This window comes from Camelus ferus, chromosome 21, assembly GCF_009834535.1.
Source record: "Camelus ferus isolate YT-003-E chromosome 21, BCGSAC_Cfer_1.0, whole genome shotgun sequence".
Taxonomy (NCBI): domain Eukaryota; kingdom Metazoa; phylum Chordata; class Mammalia; order Artiodactyla; family Camelidae; genus Camelus; species Camelus ferus.
Window position 1 is genome coordinate 21,116,456 of NC_045716.1, and position 24,185 is coordinate 21,140,640.

At 51.8% G+C, this 24,185-nt stretch overlaps 1 protein-coding gene and 1 long non-coding RNA gene across 6 annotated transcripts in view; one reads left to right on the top strand and one right to left on the bottom strand.

Moving 5' to 3' along the window:
* Positions 1-11,683: 11,683 nt before the first annotated feature.
* Positions 11,684-12,942, bottom strand: LOC116658706. The gene is made up of 2 exons (XR_004313985.1): positions 12,749-12,942; positions 11,684-12,151 (listed from the first exon to the last, which is right to left on the bottom strand). It is a non-coding gene; the product is annotated as an uncharacterized LOC116658706 (long non-coding RNA).
* Positions 12,943-13,056: 114 nt separating this feature from the next.
* MEF2D (myocyte enhancer factor 2D) overlaps positions 13,057-24,185 on the top strand; it is a 32,936-nt gene continuing 21,807 nt past the window's right edge. The window contains exon 1 of one of the 5 annotated variants that reach the window (XM_032464033.1): positions 13,057-13,348. The gene's annotated coding sequence lies outside the window, so the exon portion shown is untranslated. Of the gene's footprint in view, positions 13,349-13,525; positions 13,545-24,185 lie in introns of those variants that run through there. The other 4 variants (XM_032464035.1, XM_032464031.1, XM_032464034.1 and 1 more) reach the window with 4 other exon arrangements.

The following is a 24,185-nucleotide window of genomic DNA, read 5'->3' on the forward strand; positions in this document are numbered from 1 at the left end:
CAGTTGACATTCCCAGCTGAGGTCCTAGATGACAACAAAACATGTGAGGAAGCCTTTGGGAAGACTCCAGCCACTGTCTGTCTGCAAACCCGTGAAAGACCCTAAGACAGAACTGCTGGGCTGAGCTCAGTCAAGCCCAGAACCATAATCATAATAGTAACATTGTTTTAAGCCACTAAGTTTTCAGGTGATTTGTTACAGAGCAATAGATAACTGGATGAGTGGGGCTGAACATTTTCACCATTTTTATCTAATATATTGAAGTCTTTTTACACCAGGATGCCACTCCTTGCCAAGCCTGCTTTTCTCTTTCCAGATAAAAGTGTGAGAAGGGATGACGCAGTGGATGGAACTACCAGAGATATCCCTCAAAATGGACTCATGTTCTGGATATAGCTGTTCAATTAACACACAGTAGGTATTCAGTAAGTATTTGTTAAATGAATGAATGATGCTATCCATGGTGAGGGCTGGGGTGGGGTGATGTTGGTCAAAGGATACAGATTTCCAGTTATAAGAGGAATAAATTCTGGGATCTAACATAGAGCATGGTGACTATAGTTAACAATACTGTACATTTAGAAGTTGCTGAGAGTAGATCTTAAATGTTCTCACCACACACACACAAATGATAATTGTGTAAGGTTGATGGAGGTAACTAACCCTATTGTGGTAACCGTTTAGCAACAGATACAGGTATCAAATCATCACACTGTACACCTTAAACTCATACAATATTATATGTCAATTATATATTAATAAAGTGGGAAAAATAATAATAATATTGCCCACTTTTCTGCATCTTATTTAAAATATGTTATAATCAACCTAATTAAATGCTTTCAGGAAATTCAGAGGCATTATACATTTCCCAGAAGCACCAATCTATTAAACAATTTTATTATAAAAAGCTTTCAGCAAAGTTTTAACTTGTTTTCTCTTTTTTCTTCACTTTGCTTCCTTTTCATTAAGCAAATGAAATAATGTATATTGCATCTCAATATAAAAGACTCAAGTAAAACCTACAAAGGTCAAATACATCTGTACTCCACCTCCACCAGAGGTAAGGTTTATTGATAGTTTGTTATGGATCCTTCCTGACCCTCTTTCTACATATTTGCACTTGCATATATGAACTTTTTGTGGCAGAATGTATTGTCCAAAAATGGCTACGACAACATTTCCCATTCCACATGCTCTTCTAAAACCTTGCCACGCCCCATCAGGTGGAGGCTCTGTCCTCTACCCTGCAACCTGGACAGACCTCTGTGCCTGCTTCACTAACATGTGATGGAAGCGATCCTAGGTGATGCCCAAGGCAAGGTCATGGGAAGCAATATTAATTCCCCTTGGCTCTCTGTGTTAGGATACACACTTCTAGAGCCCTATGCCATGTTGGAAGAAGCCTGGCTACCCAGAAGCCCCCATGCCGGAGAGACCACAAAGAAGATTAGAGAGAGAAAGGATCCTAGCTTTTCTGGACCTCACGTGCTTGAGTGTTCCCAGCCCAGGTGACAGACATGTGAGAAAGCTTTCACCCTAACCCCTGTTAGAGTGCAACAGAGTGAGACCCTGAATGAAAAAAGCACTAACCATTAGATGATTGATTAACACACACATTCCCATACATGCTTATTTGCATTAATGGCCTGCTATCACATAGATTGCTCTGGGACTTGCTTTTTCATTGAGCGATTTATCTCTGAGACTGTTGTATGTCAGTGGGCACAGATCCGCTCCATGTTTTGTAAGACTGTTCTGCATTCCCTAGCATAGATATTCCGTAACAGAGCATAAAGGATTTTCAAATATCTTTTTGCTGTGGCCCGCTTCTTCAAAGGAAAGTGTACGTGGAAGCCCACTGTGTAAAACAAGTGAACGAAGCCGTTTGGTCCCAGACAGCGCCTCTCCTCACTAACCTCCCTGGAGGGGAGACTCTTGAAGGAATTCCTAGCTTTTGATGACACATAAAAATCACTCACCTAACACGGGGTCCAAGAACAGGTCACAGCAGTGACTCTCAGTCTTGTCTTTCCTTTCTTTCTTTCTTTCTCTTTCTTTCTTTCTTTCTTTCTTTCTTTCTTTCTTCCTTCCTTTCTTTCTTTCTTTCCTTCCTTCTTTTTCTTTCTTTTTTTTTTGAGGTATAATTGACCTATAACATTATGTCAGTTTCAGGTGTACAACATAATAATTCAATTTTGTATACATTGTAAAATGATCAGCACCATCGGTCTAGTTACATCACCAGACATAGTTCCAATTCTGTTTTCTTGTAATGAGAACTGTTTCTCAGTCTTCTTTAAAAAAAATTTATTATTGGATTATTAATTTTTTATTTTGGGGGGAGGTAATTAGGTTCATTTATTTTTAGAGGGGGTACTGGGGATTGAACCCAGGACCTCATGCGTGGACCTCGTGAATGCTAAACATGCGCTCTATCACTTGAGCTATACCCTCCCCCCTGCTTCTCAGTCTTGAATGTACATTCGAATCACCTCTGAACCTTGTTAAAATGCAAGTTGTGATTAGTAGGTCTGGAGTGGGCTGAGATTCTTGGCAGTTCTGACCATCTCCCAGATGACGCCCGGGCTCACTTGGGCCGTCAGGGTTTGGCAAACCCCAGTTAGCTCCTGATGACCCCTGTTTTCTTCTCTCCCCTTCCAAAATGGTGGTTGGGGGGTTCAAGCCTGGAGTTTTGAAGATCTATCTTTCCCTCCTCCTAAAAACTAGAATCTTCTATTTTCACATCCAGTCTTTTGGCACCTCTTCTATTCTCCAGAATTCCTCACAGACCGGGGGCAATGCCACCACAACCACGTGTGTAAGTTGCCTCCCTGCCGCTGCTGAACTTCACAAGGTGGAGAGAGGGAGTCACTGAGCAAATGGGCTATAGATTTGATTCTCACCTTTTTAGAACATCAGTTCTCTCATTTCCACTTTAAATATCTGTTCCAGGAGAGAAATGGGTAGAAAATAGGAGTTGGGAATTGTGTTCCCTCTGTCATCTGTCACCACTACTCCACCTGCTCCAGTAGATGAGTATTCTTTGGCCCTTTCTTGACACTTTTGCTCCCAACATGACCTTCCCTCACCACCTGATATGAGAGAGAGAGAGAGAGGGAAAATCTCTAAGATGTTCCCCAAACCTCTGCCAGGCTTTGAGCATCCTGGCACTGTACCAACAGGTTTGCACAACTCTGGAATCTGGCCTTGGTTACACATGATCCTCTCTTTCTGCAAGGGATGGAAGGAGAGGGGCTGTGTTGCAAGGCACATACATATGTTATTTACGTTATCTATTGTAATCTTTACAGTGCTATGTGAGTATCACCCTCTTGCTATCAGGGAGGAAACTGAGGCTCAGAGAGGGTCGGTGACTCACCTAAAGTCACACAGCTAGAAATGACTGACCTGGGACTGGATCCTAGGTCTGCCTGACTCAGCCTTCTCCCCAGGCATACTCTAAATCCAAGGTCCCTGTGTGACCATGCTGGGTCTCTGAGTGCCCCTTTCTTCCTCATTAGCACTTTCAAAACTGAATTCATGACGGCAGAGTCCTAACTACGAGTCCTAACTACGCCCTGGGGTTTCTGAACTCCATGTGGAGTCCTGGGCCCCTCCAGTGTCCCTGTGACCACGTAGTCAGGGTTCGTTGTCAGGGTTCTCGTCCCTGTCAATAGTGAAACCATTTTCAACCTTAGCCCGGACTGGGCACAGGCAGGCCTGGGTTGGAATCCCATAGCCACTTCTTGTTGTATGAGTATGAACATGTTCCTTCACCCCTCTGAACTTTAGTTCCATCATCTCTAAAAAGAGGGCGACAATTCTTTGTCGGATGGGCTACCATACGATGATGAGAATAGTGAATCTAATGCCTTTCAGAGTGCCTGGCATAAAGCAGGAATGAAAACTAAACAAGCCTGTACCTTTTTTATCCTCAATTTTTTAACTTTCTCGTGGATCAGGACTAAATGGCCTCTCGTTGGCCCCTGTGCCTTCCCAGCAACACAGCCCTCAAGGCCAAGTTGGAGTATGTGAGATGGAGCAACTTCCTAGCTCTTACTGAGAGCAGGAGGGGGCTGAAGCACATCCCACTCCCCATGGAATTTGGAGACCATGCCAGGAGAGACCGCGAGAAGTCATTAACCAGCACGTGTAACACGTGTGAGTGGAGAACGATGGGAGGACCAGAGTTTGCAGAGACACCAGTGGGCAGGCTGGCACTCCACAGGAGGAGCTGGGTGTGGACCACCACGGTGCCTGCCCCTTATCACTTCCCCAGCACCCTGTCATAGGTGCTCAATAAACGCTTGTTGATTGAAGATGCTCTTTCTGGATGGGGGCTGAGCTGATGGGGGATGCGACAGAAGAAGAGGGGTTATAACCCTGTGTCAACACTTCATGAAGCCCTGAGATGCTTCCTGACAGACCTGTTAGAGGTGTGGTTGGGTGGGTGACAGGGCTCAAAGGAGAAAGAATGGAGTCTTTCCTATTGATGTTTATTTCTGTCAAACTCCAGCCCAGCTAAAAACAAATTTAAAAGAATAGAATAAAGATAATGAAATACAGTGGAGAACTTCAGTTGTGAGAACACTAAGACTTCCAGGATGAGTTAGGGACCCTGCTGCCAGGCTGCCTCTCCTCTCTGTAGCCTCTGTCTGACCGAGAGTCCAGGTTCCAACCAGCTTCTCCTCCCATTCCATCTCCTGCCAAGCTTCTACCCTCTGGCCTTTGCATTTCTGCAGAAGCTCCTACCTTTTAGCGGACAGGGCAAGTCCTTGATCCCTTCTATCACCCAATGAAAAATGCTTAACTTGGTCTTTTGTCCCCTAGTACCTGTCCCCACCCCCACCAGCCCTCAAGAGATAGTCTGATGAGTACCACACGGGCAAGCACACACACAATCACAGCATCCTGGAGAAGGACCACACACTTACACACTCATTAACACACTTATGGAGTGACAAGTTAGTGACATCCTTCCTCTGTCACTGTTATGAGGAGGATGGGAGAGGGAGACTTGAGCTTTGTCCACCCTGTTCCTTTACTGTCTTCCTGCCTCCCCTGCCCCCCTACAAACAGTGCCAGAGACCCCTCCTATGCCCGCCAGGTACACATCCACTGGTTGCTTAGCAACGGCGTGCCTCTTCCCCCTACTTCAGCAACCTCCTCTTGTAGTTCTAGTAGCAGCCTCAGCAGGGAAAGCCAGGCTGGACCTGACAGGAGATGCTGCTGCTGCTGACAGGGAACGTGTGGGAACAAGCCTCCAAACAGGCCCAAGTGTGAAACCAAGGTTCTTTTTTAACACTCAGGTCCCACACTGACTCTCGGGAAGTCCTGCCATGGTTCCCTGTCCCCAGCGTCTGCCAGGCTGCTGGTTTCCTCTCCCACACTGGGAGTCTCACCCACTGCTGTGCTCTCTCTGCTCTGGGTCTCTGGATCTGCCCCATGTGGTCTCTTCCTCTCTTGCAGCTCGAAGTCCCTTGTCCTTTGTCATCCTGTAACTCTGCATCCACATGTGTCTGTCTCTGGGGTCTCTGTGTCTGTCCCAGGCTCTCTTTCAGCCCCTCCTGCTCAGACTTTGTAACTGTCAGTCTCCTTTTTACTAACACCAGTCCCCTCACTCCCCATCTCCAAAGGTCAGTCACAGTGAGGAACCTATGTTGCCCTAGCAACCATGACCACACCTTTTGTTACCACCATTCTAGGAAGGGCCTGTGGTGGGAGAGGTCTCAGAAATGGCCCCCAGGGGAATCCTGCTTTCTGCACTCAGCCTGCCCTGGGCTTCAGTTTCAATGGAAACTGACATTGGACTTCTGGCTAGCTAGGAAAGGACTACGTCCAGAAAAGAAAGAAAGTCCTTCCTTCTGCCTCCATCCCATCAGATACAAGGTCAGAGTCCCCAAGAGACGCTCCTGAAGAGGCTCAGCACCTGCCGTGGGCGGGAACCTGCCACACCCAGAACAGTGCTTCCCAGCCCCCAGCTGATAGACTGCCCTCCTGGGACATGGTGTCTTTCTCCCTGTCTGTGTCCACCTGAGCTGATCTCTTTTTTGTTTTGTTTTGGGGGGGTAGATTTGTTTGTTGGAGGTACTGGGGATTGAACCCAGGACCTCATGCATGCTAAGCATGCGTTCTACCACTGTGCTATACCCTCCCTGCAACAATGAAAGTTTTTTTTTTTTTAAGTTTTTTTTGGGGGGGGGGCAAGGGAGGTAATTAGGTTTACTTATTTTTAGAGGAGGCAGTAGGGATTGAACCCAGGACCTCATTCATAAAACCATGCGCTCTAGCTCTTTGAGCTATATCCCTCCCCTCTACCTGAGCTGATCTCTTTACCTACACTCCCTGCCACCCCACCTCCCTCAGTCCCTGATGTTTAGGTCTGACAATATTACCTGTGGGTTAAGAACTAGGACTAGGAAGCAGTCAGCAGAGACAGATGACTGAGAGGAAACACTTCCAGAGTACAGGGAGATGGGGTGGAGCCCAGCTCCCAGGCAAGGCAGGGTTGGAGGGATGCTGAAATGAGGGCATGAGGGAAGTTTAGGGAGAGAGGCCTGGATTCTGTCTTCTAGCAGAGGAAGCCAGCAAACAGCAGATGGAACTTTCAGGCAGGAGGCCGGACCGAGTGATCCTCACCCAAACCCTGCGGTATGGTGCTATTGCAACCTGGCCAGTCTCCCAGCTCTCCTGGGTCCCCAAGTAGGAGAGCTTTTTATAGTTCACTCCCCAACTTGGGTTTGAATAATTAAACAAGATGCACAGAAATAGCAGCCGGACAGCTAAGGCGGGTTATTTTGGGGTTTTCTGGAACACAGAGTGCTCCTGGGCGGCACCCCACCCATGCAGGGGCGGAGCCAGCATGAAGGCCGATGGGAGATTCCTGTGGGGGAAACCCACCCACACCCCCAGGGTTTCTGGGGTTGACAGGGTTGCTCTCAGCCAGAGGAGGGTCTCATCACTGTTTCTTGGTCTTCAAGGAAAGAGAGGGCTCTCATTATCTTCTGCTCATAGCTCCTCCCTTGTCAGGAAGTCCCTTCTGTTGTCTGTCAGCCCTTCTACTTCAGAGATGGTAACAGATATTGAAAATCAGATCGATAAGCAGCTTCAAGACAGGCTGAACCAGGACGAGGTGGCTACTGCTCCTCTGGCCAAGGAGCTGGAATCAGGTGATAGGAGGTCTTGTGACCCCTCGCCTCCCACTATAACAACTGGGAAGCTGGGGCGGGAGTGAAGGTTGGGGTGGGGGATGGGAGGGAGGCTGGGGAGAGGAGTTGGCTGGGGGGACAGACTAGGCTCCAGAGAAGAGGCCAAAGATGGATTAGTGTCTGGGCTGAGAAACTCTGAGGGGGCAAGAAGCTCCCCTCTTCTAGCGCCACAGTGTCCTCTGACCCTGGCAGAAGCCCAGCCTGGGTTTGCTGGGACAGGGTTTTAGCTGCTGAGCTAGGAATGGGAGGGGTGGGGAGGCCCCCTTCAGGTCTCCATTGCAGACCAATCATGTGTGGGTTGTTTGCATAATACTTTTGGTTCCACCACAGAGATTAGGGCCTCATCCCAACTCTACCTTGAGGCTCTATCTACCACAGAGTTTAAAACCTGGGGCACAGAGGGGGGCCGATGTAATGTTTTCTTTCTTTGGGTAACAATTTCAGGGGTCGGTTTAGAAGTCAGATTTCAGTAAATATTGAAACCATTTATTCATTCATGTCTATTCATTTAACAAGCATTTTTAAAGCACCAGCTATAAGCCTTACATTGTGTTGGTGCTGGTGCTGGGAATAAACTAGTATGGCAAGCTCCTTGCTGTCAAAACTTGAAGTTTAGTGGGTGAAACGGCCATCTTAAAACCTTCTTCCCACCATTTCTGAGCACTTACTATGGATTAGATAACATACAGGAGTTTCGCAAAAATTGTCCCATTTAATCCTTGTAACAAGTCTATGGTCTAAGTAGCATTAGCCCCATTTGACAGTTTTTAGAACTAAGAATGAAGAGACCTGCCCAAAGTCACTCAGCTTGTAAACTATATAAATGGAATTGGAACCTATGTTTACAGGACTCTAAATTCTGTGCTCTTAACCACTGCCCATGTGGTCGCTAATGCATGGAAGGAAGATGCAAGTTCATTAAATGCTGTGGGTGTTCAAAAACAGAGTGAGATTGTCTGAGCTTTGGGTATGTGCTATGCGTGGCTGGGTGGGGCAGTCAGGGAAAGCCTCCCCAGAGAGGTGGCTTTTGTACTGTACTCCATTCATTCTACAAATACTTAAATTGAGTATCTATTACGTCCTTCGAGCTTGGTGCTGAGAATAGCGAAGTCAATGAAGTCCTTGCGCTAAGGACATACTGGGCAGGGATAGAGGAAAGGCTGCAGTTATTATCGGGTGAGTCCTAAATGCCAAGTCTCCTAAACCTCGGAGTTCTTGCTCCTCCTGGGTTTCTCTCCCAGGGGCAAATACCCAAACTTCAGGGGAATCTAGAGGAAAGGCCTGGCCGTCCTACTCTGGTAAGTCCTTCCTAACGTCTATCCTGCATTTCTTTCTGTTTCAACAGATTTCCCCACCTCCCATTTCATTCCTCCTTTTCAAGGCCAAATCTCACAGCAGTAACCCGGCAGGCCGAAAGTGTCTGGCCCTTTAAAGCCACCTTCTTCCCCCCACGTGCCGTCTGGTTGGGCTGGCGACGCTGACGCACGCGTGACGTCAATGGCAGCTGGCGGAGTCTGGGCACGAGGAGAGAAGTTGGGATGGGGGTGGGGGACGAGAGCGAGAGGGCGGTTTATTTGCATTTAAAGGGGCCACTCCAGGGTTAGTGATCAAGGATTTAAAGAAATGTGTGTGTGGCAAACTTTCCGTCTTGCGCTATGGGGCAAGAAAAAGGCGTGGTACGCCTAAAGTAGGTGGTGACTCGAGTTTGCGATATCAATTATGTCCTTCCGCGAAAAGGGGGAAATAGTCCGTCGGTGCCCGGGCTGGAACCACGTGACCTGGAGAGGTGGGGGGGTGGGGAAAGGGAAGAAGGGAGGAGCTGGGGAGAAGGCTGTCAGGCTTCGTTTCAGCTGCCCCCACCCCCACATCCTGCCCACCCTCCTGCAGCTGCCACCACATCCTGCCCAGCCGGGGGCCGGGAACTCGTGGGGTGTGGGGGGGCACTGACCCAGGACCCGGTTTGGCACCCCTTCCCTGCCCCCTTCAGTTCTAGGGTGGGGCGTCTGCCCTTTGCCCCGGGCCTGGCCCCAGGCACCCTGCCACTAAGCCTGGGGCACAGCTCTGCCAGCACAGCCTTGGACACCTCTCTGCTTAACTCTGCCCAGCACCCTGCCCCCGCCCAGAGTGGGACTTGTTCTGGTCCCAGATGGGAGCTCCATCCCTGGACTAGCACAGTTATCAATAGACAAATAGAGGTGTTCAGTAAAGTTTTTATAATCTTAACATAGCTACACACACATACACACATACACTCACTCACTCACTCATAGAACAGACATTTGTTGAGTGCATTCCATGCCAGGCCCTACAAGACCCTGAAAACTCAACATTGAGTTAAACTGCTGCCCTCAAGGAGTTCAAAATCTGATGAAGACCAAAAATGTCAGCACAAGGCTGCATGCACTGATGAGATAGATACACAGTGTAGAGAATACAGAAGCAGAGGTACAGGATGACACACAGGTCCACAAGGAGAAGGTATACACAGAAGGATCACCAATATATGTGCTGGCCCTTCTCACAAGCAAGGTGGAAGATGTGAAGAGAGATTGGGGGTCTTTGCTGGAATTACCAGAAAACTGGGAGGAAGAATGTTCAGTCCAAAGGAAGGGATGACACGGATGGAGGTGAAGATGGAGATTGTCCAGCTAACTGTGGCGAAGGCAAGAGGGGTTAACCAAGCAGCCAGAGAGGCTGAACAGCAGTAATGGCTTCCCATAGTTATGGAACAACAGTCAGGAGAGAAGCAGCCCTTGGGGATGAGGAAGACCATTCCACATTAAGTTGGATTAGGGCTGCCTGGGGAGGTGTGAATAAAGGGAGCTGTTGATGTCCCTTTGTCATATAAATTTATGAAGGTGATACTGTACAGAGGAGTTTATGCACACTTTTTAGAATTTTGGTGGTATCTGTTTGACTCCTAGGGGATTTTATAGCAAGATTAGATGACTCTTCTTTAGGAAAGATGAGTTGGTAGTCAGAGGGGGAAAAGGAAGAATGACCCAGGCATCTGAGCCTGCTCAGGCATTTTCCACCTAGCGGATCCGGGGATGGGTAGTCCAGGGGCAAGAAGAAAAAGAAGTAGTGAGTCACTTTCAAGAAGTCTTTGTTATAGTCTTACTTCCAGTAATACTCCCTAGATCCTTTCTTAGTCCTCCATAGAAATCAAGCCCTCACATGTTACTTTTCCTTTCCCATGAAGTTCTCTCTATAAACAAACAAACAAACAAATAAATAAATTAAATCCTACCCCACTTGTAATGTCAGCCTCTCCTACCCTTTTCTAGTTGATTATCATTTCAGCACCTCAGTTCCAAGACACTCCATCTCCCCACTGAGCTCTTCTCACCCCTCCTTCCTCTCTCCTGTTCCTTCTGTCCCTTTAACACCCTCCCAGGTGACTCACCTTCCTTCCTCATTCTTTTGTTAAGGACCCAACATTCCAAGGCAAGGAGGACCTGCTGGCCAATTGCAGCCCTGGCAAGTCTGCCTCGGGCTTGAGATTGGCTGGAGCTGTGGTTGGTCACCACGCAAATCTATAGGAGGTTGGGGAGGGGGTTTCTGGGAAACAGCCCTGGGAAAGAATTTGTTCTGGGGTTGCTGATGTTTTTGGAGAGAACCCGTCAAGTAGAGCTGGGGCCAGAAGGGTCTCTGACTTGGAGAGCCTCAAAACTGAAGGCAGTCTGAAAACCCAGCTCTCTTGGTCTCTTGGGGGCCAGTCTGCCCCCTGCTCACTTTGGTTTTTTCCTGTAATCTGGGACCCATTGGTCTGAAGGCTGAGTTCCCAGGCCTGTTCCTAAGAAGTCTTTTCCAGCAGCCCTGGATCTCTCCAGTCTCAACATTCTGCTTTCCCGACGTCGGAAACAGCCGGAAAATAAACACCCTGATGACTAAACGGTTTCTCCAGCTAGAGCCTGGGGAAGCACTAAAAATAGAGGCCACAAGTGAGGGGAGGTTCCCCACTTGAGGGAGGGGGGGCACTTTCCCATCCTGCTATTGCCACAGCCCCAGGCCTGGCACAAGGCTCTGTTCTTCTCAGAGCCCTTGGGGATGGGACAGATGGGCTCCCCCTGCCTACCTGGAGGTCCTTCCAGGAAGCTAGCCCTGCCTGGCAGAAAAGACTGACATCTGCTGGGGCCCCATCTCTCAGCTCTAATGGGGAACTGAGACAAAGTGGGGACAAACATTTGGACAAAGTGGGGACAAAACGTTTGGGGACAAAGTAGGACACTGTTTAAATCATGTTTACTGAAGGAAGGGTCAGGTGGAGCGGTTGGAAACTGAGGCCAAGGAAATAGAAGCCTGCTGGCTTCCTGTCTTAGGACATACAAGATAAGCCTTCTACCTATTTGCGAAGCAATTCCACTGAACTTGCCTCCTTTGAGGCTAGTATGGGATAATGGGCCTAAAGTGGTCTTGGCAGTCCGGTCCTTGAGTTATTACAATGCAACATGAGGTACTCTTCAAAGCAATTTACTTATATGAACTAATTTAATCTTCATACCAAATTTATGAGTTAGGTACCATTATCATCTCCATTTGACCCATGAGGATCATGAGGTACAGGGAAGTTAAGTAATGTGCCTGAGTTCCCAGTTATTAAATGGTGGAAAAAGGATTTGAACTAAGGTAGCTTGACTACTCCAAAGGTGATACTTCTAATCACCATGACATGTTGTCTCCTTTATATATTAGTCTCTTCAGCTCTTAACCTAGAATTGAGTCTGTCCAGTAAATCAGACCCAGCCATATAGAAATCAGGGTGTGTGAAGAACTGAGTGCCCTTCTGTTCTGCAAGGTTCTTTGAGATCTAAGCCAGATTCCATCATTTCCTCAAGCTCCAGGTTCTTGGAGGTAATTAGGATGCTGGAGAAGTCTGGTGGGTCGGTTGTCCAGTAGCCATGGCACCCACACTCTTGTAGGGCAGGAGTCACCACACCCTGGAGCAAACAGGAATTAAGAATTTTTCTAAGTAAATACTGCTTCTTTAATAAGATACTTTTGGGCGTTTCCTGTGCTGGGGGAAATTAGGGTCACGCCCCTTTAAATTGCCCCCCTTGGCAGTAAGTGCTCTGGGGCCCGCAGGCACTGGGGATTAGGTCACCCACGAACTATGAGCTGTCGCTTTAAATTGTTGGGCGTCTGCCGAGCCAGGCCCAGGGAGGGGAGGGGGGCCTGTCACAGGTAGGGGGAGCAAAAGAGCTCTCCAGGTAACCCTCAGAAATGAATATGTTCCTTTAAGTGGGGCTTCGGCACACACTAAGTGAGGAAGATGGAATCTTTTCAATACTTGGTGTCTACCCTGAATTTATCTACTTAGATTCCCACCTCCCAACTCTCCTGAGGCGTGGGGGTTCGGGGGGAGCTGTCGAGGTAGCGTGTGTGTACGGGAGAGTATGCTCGCAGCCCGCGGAGCCTCCCCAGAAAGACCTCCTCGAGCGCATGGTGGCAGCAGTGCTAGGCGGCCGTCGAGCGAGCTGGAAAAGGGCATCGCGGGCGCGGGCCGATCCCTTTAGAGGCCTCTGGGTCTCGCCTACCTACTTTGCCTTGCTCTGTTGCTTCCTCCCTCCCTCCTGGCTGGCGGAGGGATCTGCCGCTCCCAGCGCCGCAGCCTAGCTTGGGAGGGCGGTGGAGTGCGGGCAGACCCGGCCCGGCCCGGCCCGGCCGGCCCGAGGGAAACTAGGGGCGGGGCCACGTCCCTCGGGACCGCCCCTGCTTCAGCCCCGCCCTGTCGCCCCCACGGTTTCCTCCCATTGGCCCCCCCGCCTGTCCATCACCCTCATTTCCCCCACCCCTCAAGCTAGGCTGAGCTGTGCCTACGTCGGCCTCGACTCCCGGGGGCTGGAGGAGTTACCTTTGGAGCCCGAAAGGAGGAAGGAAGCAAAATATCAACAACAGCCGAGGCGGCTCGGGCGCTCGGCTCCGGTCCCCCGCCAGCTCGCCGCCTGCCTGCCCGCCCCCGCGCCCACGACGGGGGCCCTGGCCCCCCGGCGCCGCCCAGGGCCCGCGCCGACGCCGGCCTCATTTATTATTCCCCCCGCCCGGAGCTGCGGCTTCCAGGTGCTGAAGATTCCCCGGACCAGGGGCGAGGGCTACCCTCTCCCAACCGTTACACCCCCCTACCCTCAGCGGGGCCGGTGAGTAGAGAAAAATAATGTGCCTGCCGCTTTAAGAGGCCCCCTCCCCCACCCCGTCCTGGGTTTGGGGTGGAGGGTGGTCTAGACCGTCCCCCTGAGGGGTGGGATGGGGTGGCCTCTTGGGCTGGGAGGAACTCGCTGAGCAGGCTGTGTTTTCGTGTGGCGTTGGTGGGAGATTACATGGGGGACTGTTTGGGTGAGGGAGTCGGCTGTGAGGGACAAGTGGAGTGGGCTGTAATTCCCGGGGGTGTTGGGGTCGGGGTGGGGACGGGCGGCTTGTGGTCTCGCCGGTCTATTGGTGTCCGGGGTTACGGCAGCCTCCGAGTGGTCTGGGAAGGGGCGCCATCCTCAGGGGGTCTCTGGTGACAGCCGGGAGCGACTGACATTTTAACAGCCGGCCCTCCCTCCCTCTCTCTCCTCACGCCGCCTGTTCCCTCCTCCTTGGCCCGAAATGGTGCAGAAGGGGGCCTGGGAGGGCGGCGGGAGGGTGGGGGCGGGGGGAGCCGCAGCTGTTTGGGAAGCGGGGGAGGGAGGGGGGATGTTGTTCAGATGACACCGGGGTGGTGGGTTGGGGTGTGTGAGTGTGTGTGTGTCCGGGGCCCGGGTTTGCCCGGTGCCTGTGGAGTTGGAACGCGAAGTCACCACGGAGGTGGGCACGCAGGACCCTTCCTTGGGACCTCCTAGCCCGTTTCGAGACCTGATCTGGTTTGTCAGCAACCCCAGCTGGAGAACCCCCGGCCAGAAGTTTGCAGCTGTTCAACATCTGGGCAAGACTTTTCTAGTCCCTCTCTCCACCTCTCTCGCAGGCTGAACTGGGCTGGGAGTTGGGGGTCTGGAGAATTGTTGGGGGGGCGTTGCGGGAGGGAGGGCCAAGGAGGCTAAGATGAATTTAGTCTCTCACTCCAGTGCCAGACCCTTTCTTGTCAGATTTGGTCTTACAGGGTCTATCTTCCCCTAGTAATTCAGGATTGTCTCTTAGCAGCCTCCTGAGGTCTCTCCTTATGAAAGGAGGGCTCTCGAGTGTAGGCAGGCTTGGAGCCACTGACTAGGTTATCCTGGGTTTATCCTTTGAGTGGGAGGCTCTTTCTGCCTCCCTTTAAGCATTGCATTGTTGCTGGGTTGGGGGAGGGGACAGTGGGTGGGTCCTGTGTCCCCCTTCCCAGTGCCCAGCCCCCCTTTAGAGGTCTCCTTGTAGGCCTGGTTTCTTTGGTTTGGGGGTGGCCCTCCCCTGCACCTACCCCCATCACCTCAGTGGGTCTCCTAGGCAATTCGGGGGCCAACCTGGACTATGGGAAGTTTACCGTCTGGGGCGGTGACCTTGGGCTGCTCTGGCCTCTAGATAGCAGGGGAGCCCAGGCCTGCATGAGATTGGGTGTTTTGAAGTTAGGGAGCTGTCCACCTCCCACTCCTCTCCAAACCCCCAACAGAGAATTCTTAGTAGTCAAGGAGAGCATTGAAAAGGCACATGTCAGTGTTCACAGATGTCCACTCGCTTGTGGCTGCCGGGTCACACCCGCCCCAGGACCTAGCCTGGCTGTCCCAGCTCCCACGGCCTGCCTGGGAATGAATTTCCTTCCTGTGGTTTCCCAGTGTGTTAGGCAGGAGATGGGGGTGGGGTGGGGTGGGATCAGTGTGAGGGTGGCTGAGGACCCGTTTATATTGGGTGATGGGGGGATCACTGGAGCTCATATGTAGCTCTTTCCCCACTTGCCCCAGTACAGGCATTTGGACCCTTGGGTCTTGGTGGTCATATTCTGTTTGTTGTAACTCCCCTGCCCACCTTCCCCCAACACAGCCCGTATGTGTTTGTGTGTGTGTGTGTGTGTGCGTGTGCGTGTGTGTGTGTGTGTGTGTGTGTGTGTGTTTGTGTAAGTGTGAATATGCATTTGTAAGGGGAGGGTCTCTGGTTTCTCTGGGAAAAGGAGGAGCTTTCACTCACAGTCCTTTAGAGATCAGAGAGGTTGAGTATTTTTTGTCTGAGGTCACACAGCAAATCTCTGTCGGAACTTTAGTCCAACCACCACTCTTTTCAGACACAGTTTCATACTAGGGAGAGATTATAGGAAGAAAAACACAATCCTTCCCTTTGGAGGCCCTGGTCTGAGGGGACAAGCAAGACCCTCTTATTTGGCGATGGGCATGGGAGGTTGGGCTAGAGCTTCTGTCTGCTGTACCCAGTGCCTGGAACAGAGTAGTGGAGGACTTGGGAGGGTGGTGGGGGCTGCCTGTTGTTCACCCAACTCTGTACCTGCTGTCCCTGGACTGGAGGAGCCTGGACTTCCCAGCTCTGCCCCTCTTAGCTTCTGGCTCTTCTCATAGGCTGGGAGATATGATAGTCTTTCTGGCTGCTGTTACATAATATCTCCAGAAGGGTTTTTTTTTTCTTTTTTTCCTTTAAATCTTTACTGGGTCTTTCCTGGGAGGGGTGATGGTGGAGAAGGTGGAGGGTAGATCTCTCAGGTTGAGGCTGGAGGACCAGTAGCTAGGAGGCTGGGGGAGGCTTCCTGGCCCCCTGAGTGGGATGGGAAAGAGGAGGCCTTGTGATTAGGCCCTCATTGATTGTGACCTAGCCCCTCCCACCCCTCTTCTCTGACCATGCTCTGGGAAGGTTCTGCTGTGGGTATCCCTGGCCCTTGTGCCCTTAGAGAGGCCATGCCCTCTGCTTATCGTTTCAGTCTCCTTCTGGCCAGCTGGGCCCCCTGCCCTCCCCAGTTGACTTTTGGTCCAGAATCTCAGTGTTGACCCTGACTGGTGTGGGTGGGCCTTGTGTTCAAAACTTTCTGTACCTCTGTGGGGGAAAGAGGAGTCAGGGACAAATGGGTGGGTCCAGCATTTTCCTATTTGTATTCAGAGCCAGGCTCTCTGCTCCTCTGACCCTCTAGTCCAGAGGGTGGTGGCCTTACTGGAGAAAGGGAGTTGGTGGGGGATGGATAATAGAAGCCTCGATCTCTGGGGAACAAGTCTCTTGGTGTTTACCTGGGTTCCATAAGTGGATATGAGGGTCAGACATGGGCCTCGAACCCATCATCAGGGGTCAGATTCTGGGTCTTGTGGCACTGTGGTGAGAGGTTCTCCACCCCTCGGGATCATGGCTGGGACTCTCCAGGCTCTCTGAGGCCAACTGGTTTGAGGCAATTATCTCCCTTTTACAGGGAAGGAGATGGTGATGGGGCCAGCATAGCCTCAGCATCACTGTAATCGCTGGTGGCTTTTATGAGCCAGTCATGGGACCGGAGTCCGGCCAACCGTCTGTCCTTCTGTCCCAGCTTGGTAACTTACTCATGGAGTATGGAGGAGGTGTTAGGTACTAGTAGTTTTGTTCTGAGAGCTGAACACCTTTCTGTGTTGTGGTTAATGTCCCCCTGTCTGTCCACAACTGCAGCAGGCAGAATGAACCTTAGACTTCAGGAAGAACTTATCAGTGCAGGTAGATGGGGGGAGAGAGAGTGAGTTTGAACTTGGCCTGGGAAAGATGAGGATCTCAAAGCACTTTCTCCTCCAGTGACTCTTGGTGGCTCTGCTGAGAGGCCTTAACTTTGGCCTAGTAGGGATGGTGCTGTTTGGCTCCTGGAGTATTTGTTTTCTCTTCTCCCCTGCTGCCTGGGCCTGAAAGTATCCTGAAGAGTTTGTCCCAGAGCTGTGGCTGGCTCGCCTTTGGGCCCCTTTCCCTTGGCAGTGGGAATACGTAGGGCTCTTGTGCAGACTGACGTGCCCAGATGCACCTGGCAGGTCCACAGCATTTAGTGGCTCACATGCATGGAGGTGTACATTGCATACACACACGGGTGTGTAGACACACAATGGTGTGTAGACACCCATGGAGCAGCTGCACTTTGTTAGGGGTGGGGGTAGTGAAAGGCAAAGATGATTAAAAGATTGGAGACTAGGGACAGGTTGAGGGGACTAGAGGCAAGAAGGCAGAGCAAGAGGGATTGAGTTGGACCTAGAGCATGGCGTGTGAGTTGGGGAGCCCTGGCTGACTTCCATCACTGCCCCTTGCAACACTACACTCCACCCTCACCACCATTTAACCCTCTCTGTGGCCCTGGCACAGCCTGCCTTTGCCTGTCACACTAACTGCATGTCCTTGGGTAAGTCAGCTTTCCAGATGTATAGGAGTTTCACCTAGCCTTGCGGTGAGCAGAGCACCTGGGTGTTTTGGTGGTTTGTCACTGGTCTCTGTTGCCCTTCCCACTCATCCTGATGAGCAAGGCCATTCTGAGGTATCAAGGTTGCATTTGAGCCTGCAAGCATTTTGGGGCCAGTCCTTGGCCTGGGTGATCCTTAAGACCTTTTGCATCTGATTTTTCCTTTTCTTGAGGCTATGGACACAACCTCCCCTTCTTGGGAGCCTAGCCATGCTTCTGGCTGGTCCTGCCTGGCATGGAGACAGGGAGTGTGTTCACTGACTCTGCACAGAACCCTGATAGCCTGGGGGTGGGGGAGACAGTTGGGCTTGCTGTCTGATGTCTCTCCCCTCTGCTGTAGGCTGGGAAAGGAGGGGCTTGTCTGGAGCTCTGGCCTATTGCTGGCCTCACCCAGGCGGGACCATATTTACTCATTTAAACTCACCCTCCCAGGAGGCTCTGGGCTCTAGGCCTGGTCACTGACCTTGGCCTGGTGCCTCTGGCTGGATGCTCTGGCCACTCCCATAGGAGTTGGAGAGACCAGGGAAGCATACAGAGAAGGAGCTTTTTTGTCCCCTGGTCAAGAGTACTATACCCTCAGGCAGTGCCCCTCTCACCCTATTTTCCAATTTACTTTGAAGACCAAAACCTAAAACTTTTGAGATCCCTGGGGATTGGAGGAAGGAAACTTCTCATTTGTCATGTCCCTGTGTGCCAGCCTCTGTGCTGGATATGGAAACATAGGAAGACTCATTTATTTCTCTCCACGCTTTTTTTTTTTTTCAATAATTGGGGAGACTGAGTCAGAGATAAGTGACTTGCTCAAGCTTTCCCACTTAGGAAGTGTTAGGGCTTTTGTCTGAGGTTAAGGGAAAGATCCTGCCCTGCAAGAGGCGCAGTGGAAAAGGGAGGCTTAGGGAGACCTGAGAGGAGGAGGATGCATTGAAGGGGAGAACGAACTCAGTAGGATTCCCTGGCAGGAGGGCAGAGGATTAGGGTTTGGTGGCAAGTTGATGGGGGGCATCCTTGGTTCCCTCCAAAAGTTTTGTATTCTGATTGAGTGCCATGGGAGAAAGCCTCCAAAGCAGGGGCATGAGGGCAGGAATGAGTAACACTTAGAGAACCCTTTTGGGTACCCATTTGTACCCCCTTGGGCTGCCATATGAAATGGATGAGGAGAGAGACTAGATCTGGAAAGACTTGAGCCACAAGAGTCTTGGGCTTGTATGAAGGCAAGAGGCATGGCTAACTTGAGCCTCCCAGGCTCAGATATTAGGGAACTGCCCCGGAAATGTTACTGTTACTCCCAGGGAGGGAGACCTTGCCTGCTCGCAGTCCAGGTTGTGAGGGGAAGCGCTGTGCTCAGCAGTCAGCTCACCTCTTGTCACTTACTCCTGGTGACCTTGGGCAAGTTTCTGTCCATCTCTGGGTTGGTTTCCATCTCTGTGAAACAGAGATGCCGCCTCTGGGAAAGGAAGGAGGCTCTGTGGGAAAACGTGTAGTATGCAAACACAGAGTGAGTGCTTAGAAAGTGGCTACATCCTTTCTTCCAGACATTAGCTCCAACCTGGCCCAGGACGTACCTGCTAAGGCAGCTGCCCAGAAGGTGGGGTAGGGGCAGGCAGGGTCCCGGGTGGGGACTTGAGGTGAGGGGCACTGAGGAGGCCTTGAGAGGACTTCCAGGCCTAGGCCCAGTCTGACCCTAGATGGGCTTGGGAAGCTGAGCCTAGCCCTGCCCTCCATCCAGCTGTCTCCTTGTCTCAGAACCTACCCCTTCCACATTTCACCCCCGAGTCTTACCAGAGCCCTCTGGCTGCATGCTTACTTACTCCTCATGATTTTCCTGCCCCTAAGACTGCCAGCAAATCCTTAGGATTGAGAGTTGGAGAACAAGGAATGAGAGCTCATCCTCAAACCTCAAGGGAAAACATACGGTGGGTGTGGGTGGGGAGAGGAGGGGTTGGTCTCTTTTTGTAGTCTTCCCACTGCAGTTAGGTCAAGTAACATGGAGGCAAGGGGATGGAGCAAATGACCTCGAACCTTTAAAGAGGGTATATATTAATTGGGGGGGCGGGTAGACCAGGAGGAAGGGCTGAGCTTGAAGGGGGTGCTTCAGGCCTTCCCAGTCACATCTCTCCTTGACCTCTGAGCCCCTTTCCTCCATCCCCCACAGCTGCCTGCTTCTCTGCTGACTCCCTACGCATACCCGTGGCAGGCCCATGGGGCCCGGGCTGACTGGGTGGGGACAGGTGTCCTGGCCCAGCTGTTCCCTCTTGTCTCCCCCACCTGTCAGCCCAGAGGGTGGGGAGCTGACAGTGAGCAGAGAGGAGGAACCCCTTGGCCTCCTCACCTGCTCCCTGGGGTGGGGCCCTGGTTGTAAAGTGTAGCAGAGGGATTGAGAATAGACAACAGGCAGGATTTCCCACTCAGAGGAAGGTTGATAGCTCCTGATCATAGGAATGGCAGAGAAAGCTGGGTAGACAGGGACCCTGATCCTACCTGGCAGAAATCAGAGGGGTCTTTGCACAGTATCTTCATGAAAGGGCAAGAAACTAAGTATTGGTGAAGGGCATGAACAAATCTGGGGGCAAGTATTTGCATAGATGTGTGTGGGTACTCCCCACCAACTGCACTGCCTGCTAGTGTGGCGGGGCGGGGCAGGGGGGGCCCATCTGGCTGGGCATCTTAGCCTCACCTGGCACCTTTCCTGAAAGCAGCAAGCTAATCCTGTAAGAGCTGCCTGGCTGGCTGCCTCCGCAGGGCCACGCAGCCGCACTGCCTGCCCTCCCTTGCCAGGGGCTTAGAGGACTGTCCTTCGAGTCAGAAGGAGACCTAGCCATCACCCTGTGCGGCCCCTTTAAATCCTTGGTGGCTTCCCGAGGTCATGATGTCTCTAGGAGGATTTGCTTTCCCTGATTGGATTGGCCTCTTTGGGATGGGGATGGGATGAGGGGCTGTCTGTAATTGTAGGTGGACACTTCTGATCCTCCACCTTCCCTTCCTGTCGGAATTGGTGCTGTCCAGTCTGAGGGTTCAGGCCTCAGGCCCCCTCCCCTCTCTCCTTGTCCTCACATCCCAGCAGTCAGGACCTAGACATCCTTCATTTGCTTCAGCCAGAGCAGCCCTGCTCTGTGGTTGGAAAAATAGGATCTTGCTGCTTTAAACAAGGGTCAAATTAAAAAAAAAAAAAAAAAAAAAGGGTCAAACCAATGCCCTGGAAGAGAGTGCCCTTCTGAGACTGTCTGCTGCCTGCTTTTCTCTACTTTTTTCTCTTCAGTTTGCTCTTCTTTTGGCCAGGGGCCCATATTCCATAATTACTTCAAGCCCTCATTTCCATGGGCAGTCCCTCTCCTGATCTAACCATCAGCCTGCCTGCTGCAGTGGCAGGCAGCCCAGACCCAGCACTGGTGGCATTATGCTCATCCCAACGGCTCTCAAACTGACCCGCCCCCAAGGCCCCAGCTGCCACTTTCACTTCTGTCTCCTGAGACCCCAGAGGGAAGTTGGGTGGGGAGGTGGAAGGTGACACACTAACCGTCCCAACCGCCCTACCTCTCCTCAGCTGAGGCTTTGGATGGCCAGGGGCCCCTGTCCACCCCTCTCATCTAGATGACTGGAATGGGCTTAGGTTGCAGGGGAAGGGTTGGCTACAGTGGGAGGGATGGTGGTTAGATAGCAGGAAAGACTTCCCAGGATAGGAGACCACTGCTTTGGCTTCATTATTTCAGAAGGTGTGGCTGGAAGTGTAGATATTACAATGAACAAAGAGAGGTCAGTTTGACCTCTTCAAGGTAGGCAGGGGATTGGTTGTCTTCTAGCTCGCATTGGTTGGACTATAATTCTGGAGCCGCCATGCCTTCCCTAATGTTACCAGTTGCCCATACTTGGTCGGGTAACTTCTAACAAAGCAAACTTGAGCCCCAGAGACTACTTTGAGTCCAAAGACTTAGCCCTGGGAAGTCCTCTTTGAAGTCTTACATCTATCTTGCCTGCTGTACGAGGCCATTTTCTCTGGCTTTGCACTCTTGGGGATGGATTTTAGAAACAGGGGTAGAGGTAAAGGACAATCCACCTCCATCCTCCTGTTGCCCCCCGCCTTGGCACTACAGATAGGAATAGGGTTTTTCTCCTGGAGAACCCCCAGGCAGTTTTGGAGCCATCACACTACCGCATGAATCGTATGAAATTACTCTAGCTGGAGTTCTTACTTGTTCCTCATAATTACACCTTCTCCCCTCAAATCCCGGCCTGGACAGGGGACCTGGACAAGAATGGAGGACTCAGTTGGATTGAAAGCTCTATATAATACCAGTGGATCAATTCAGGAATGTTTTCTGGGCGAGAAAGATGGGACTGGAGACCTGAAGTGCCAGTAACTCCACTTGGGGTCCCGAAGTGCCTAGAGATGCTGGATAGGGGTGGCCTAAGTACTGGAATGAGAAGTAGAACTTGATGGAATAAGGTCAGAGACACTATGCAAATCCCCATGCAAATGAGCAGAAGTGAGTCATTACTGATCGGCCTGCTGGGTGGAGAATGAAGGAAGGCTCAGGCTCAGATTGCAAAGCTGGCCCCACTAATGACCATGACAGTGACCTTGGGCCAGTCACTACTCTAACCAGAAGCAGGACCCCAAACCCTGGGTCTGATAGGCATTCCAAGTGTGTGAGGGGATTGGGATAGCAGAACCTCTGCTGCCAGGGCCTGTGTGCCCTGCCTGGCACCCACCCTGGCTGACCATTAACCTCTGTCAACCTGTGGCTATCTGTTATGCGGGTTATCGCTCAGAAAGCACCTCCATCTTCATCAGGCCTGTTCCTCCTCTCTTCTGTCCTCCACATTGCCCTCCCCTCCTAAGCTACAGGACAGTGGACCTAACCAGGCCATTTCTTCTGTTACCTCTCCATGGAATCAGTCAATCCTGACCTCTCTTCCTTTTGCATCTATACGAAGAGCATAGGAACAGAATGTCTAGACTGGAAGACACTTCGGTACCTACTCCACTCCACCTACCCACTGCACTGGCCCGTAGGGTGAACCCTGGAGAGGGCAGTGACTTATTCAAGATCACACAGTGAGTTAGGGCCAGAGCAGGGACTAGAACCCAGGCATCCAGAATTACGACCCATAGTCCTCATATTTCCCTGAGCTGTTCATTTCCCTACCTCATCTACCCCTTTCTACTAAATCTCAATCTCCTGTTACCCCAGATTCTTCCTGAGGTCAGGCTGAGTGGCTTTAGGAACTTGTGGGGATTGGGGTAGTTCCTAGGAGCCAGCCTGGAGGCCACCAGACGGCCGAAGCTGGGGTGGGAAGTGCTGGAGGTTGGGGGGTGGGGGGCTGCTGTCTGCAGGGAGCCACACAGCCTCACAGCTGCTACAGGAAGGATGAGAGCTAGACTACAGGAAGGACAAGCTGGGGTGGGGAAGCAGTGGAGGTGGCTCAGGAGACAGACCCTCACTGGAGTGGCATCTCCTGGGCAGAGAACAGGATGACCCCATCCCAGGAGGTTTGCCAAGGAGAGGAGGGTGGGAAGCCTAGGGTGGGGCGCGGGAGAGTTGCCCAGCGGAAGCTGAGGGAGGGCTCCCAGCCCTGCTCCCCACACTAGGTGCCCCTCTTGGCAAATCTATTCTTGTCCCTTAAGCTGAAGCTGTGGTGTTTGCCTCCGCTTGTGTTCCTAGGGCGACTAGGACCTGAGACCACCCCTGCCCCAGGTCCAGCTTTCTTGGACTGATCCTTCCCCCCTCCCCCAGGCCTGACAGCCCACCCCCAGGTCCCTTGTCGGTGAGTTAAAATTAGCTCAGTGCCCAGGCTAAAAATAGCCCCTGCCCAACCCTGAGGCTGCTGGGCTGGAGGAGGGGAGTCCCTGAGGGAGGGGAAGATGGTGGGAACCAGGGGTTTGGGTAGCTAGCCTGCCAAGTGGAACTTTGACGGGAGGAAGAGGAGGATGGGGATGTGGACCTGCCTGCACCTTTGAGAGCAGACTGAGAACTCCAGGGTGAATGAAAAGAGGATGCCATGTGGGAGAGGGGAGCAGGGAGGGGGCAGACAGAGTAGAGACCAGAGAGGAACCAGAGAGCAGCGGGCGGAGAACGGTTGGGGGTGTGAGAACTGGGCTGTGGGAGAGGGGCAGTGTGAGACCCTGGCACTGCCTTTGCTCAGACTTTGGCGGGGGGTGTAGTGCCCCCCACTTTGGAGCTAGTACAGTGTTTGTGAAAGAAGGGCTCCCCATGTACACCCCAGGGATAGCAGACCCCTTGAGTCTCTTGCCTGGGTCCCATCTCTTGGTGGTCACTGAGTTCACCTTCCCCCCATCTTCCAGAGCTCCTCAGTGTGTCTCTGCTTAAAGGGCCTGCAGTTCAGAGAGAGTGACTAGGAAGGTTGTGAGCCCTGGGGTGGGGGTATGTAGATGGAGACAGTACTCAGGGGATTGAAACAGCCCCTGAGCCTTGTGCTCACTTCTGCCTACTTGCAGGGCCTGCCTGCCCACAGCCTGGACTTAGCCAAAGCCTCAAGAGCCAAGATGCTCCATCCTGGGCTGGGTCTGGGCCCAGTCCAGGTTCCTGAGGGCCCCCTTGCCTCTCCCTGCCCTTGCCCTAGGTGGGACCTGCCCTGCCCTTGTCTGACTCTTGGCGGGACTGCAAGTTTTCAGAGGGCAGGGATGGAGTCCTGTCGAGTTATGCCCACGCGCCTGGCCTAGCATCAGGATC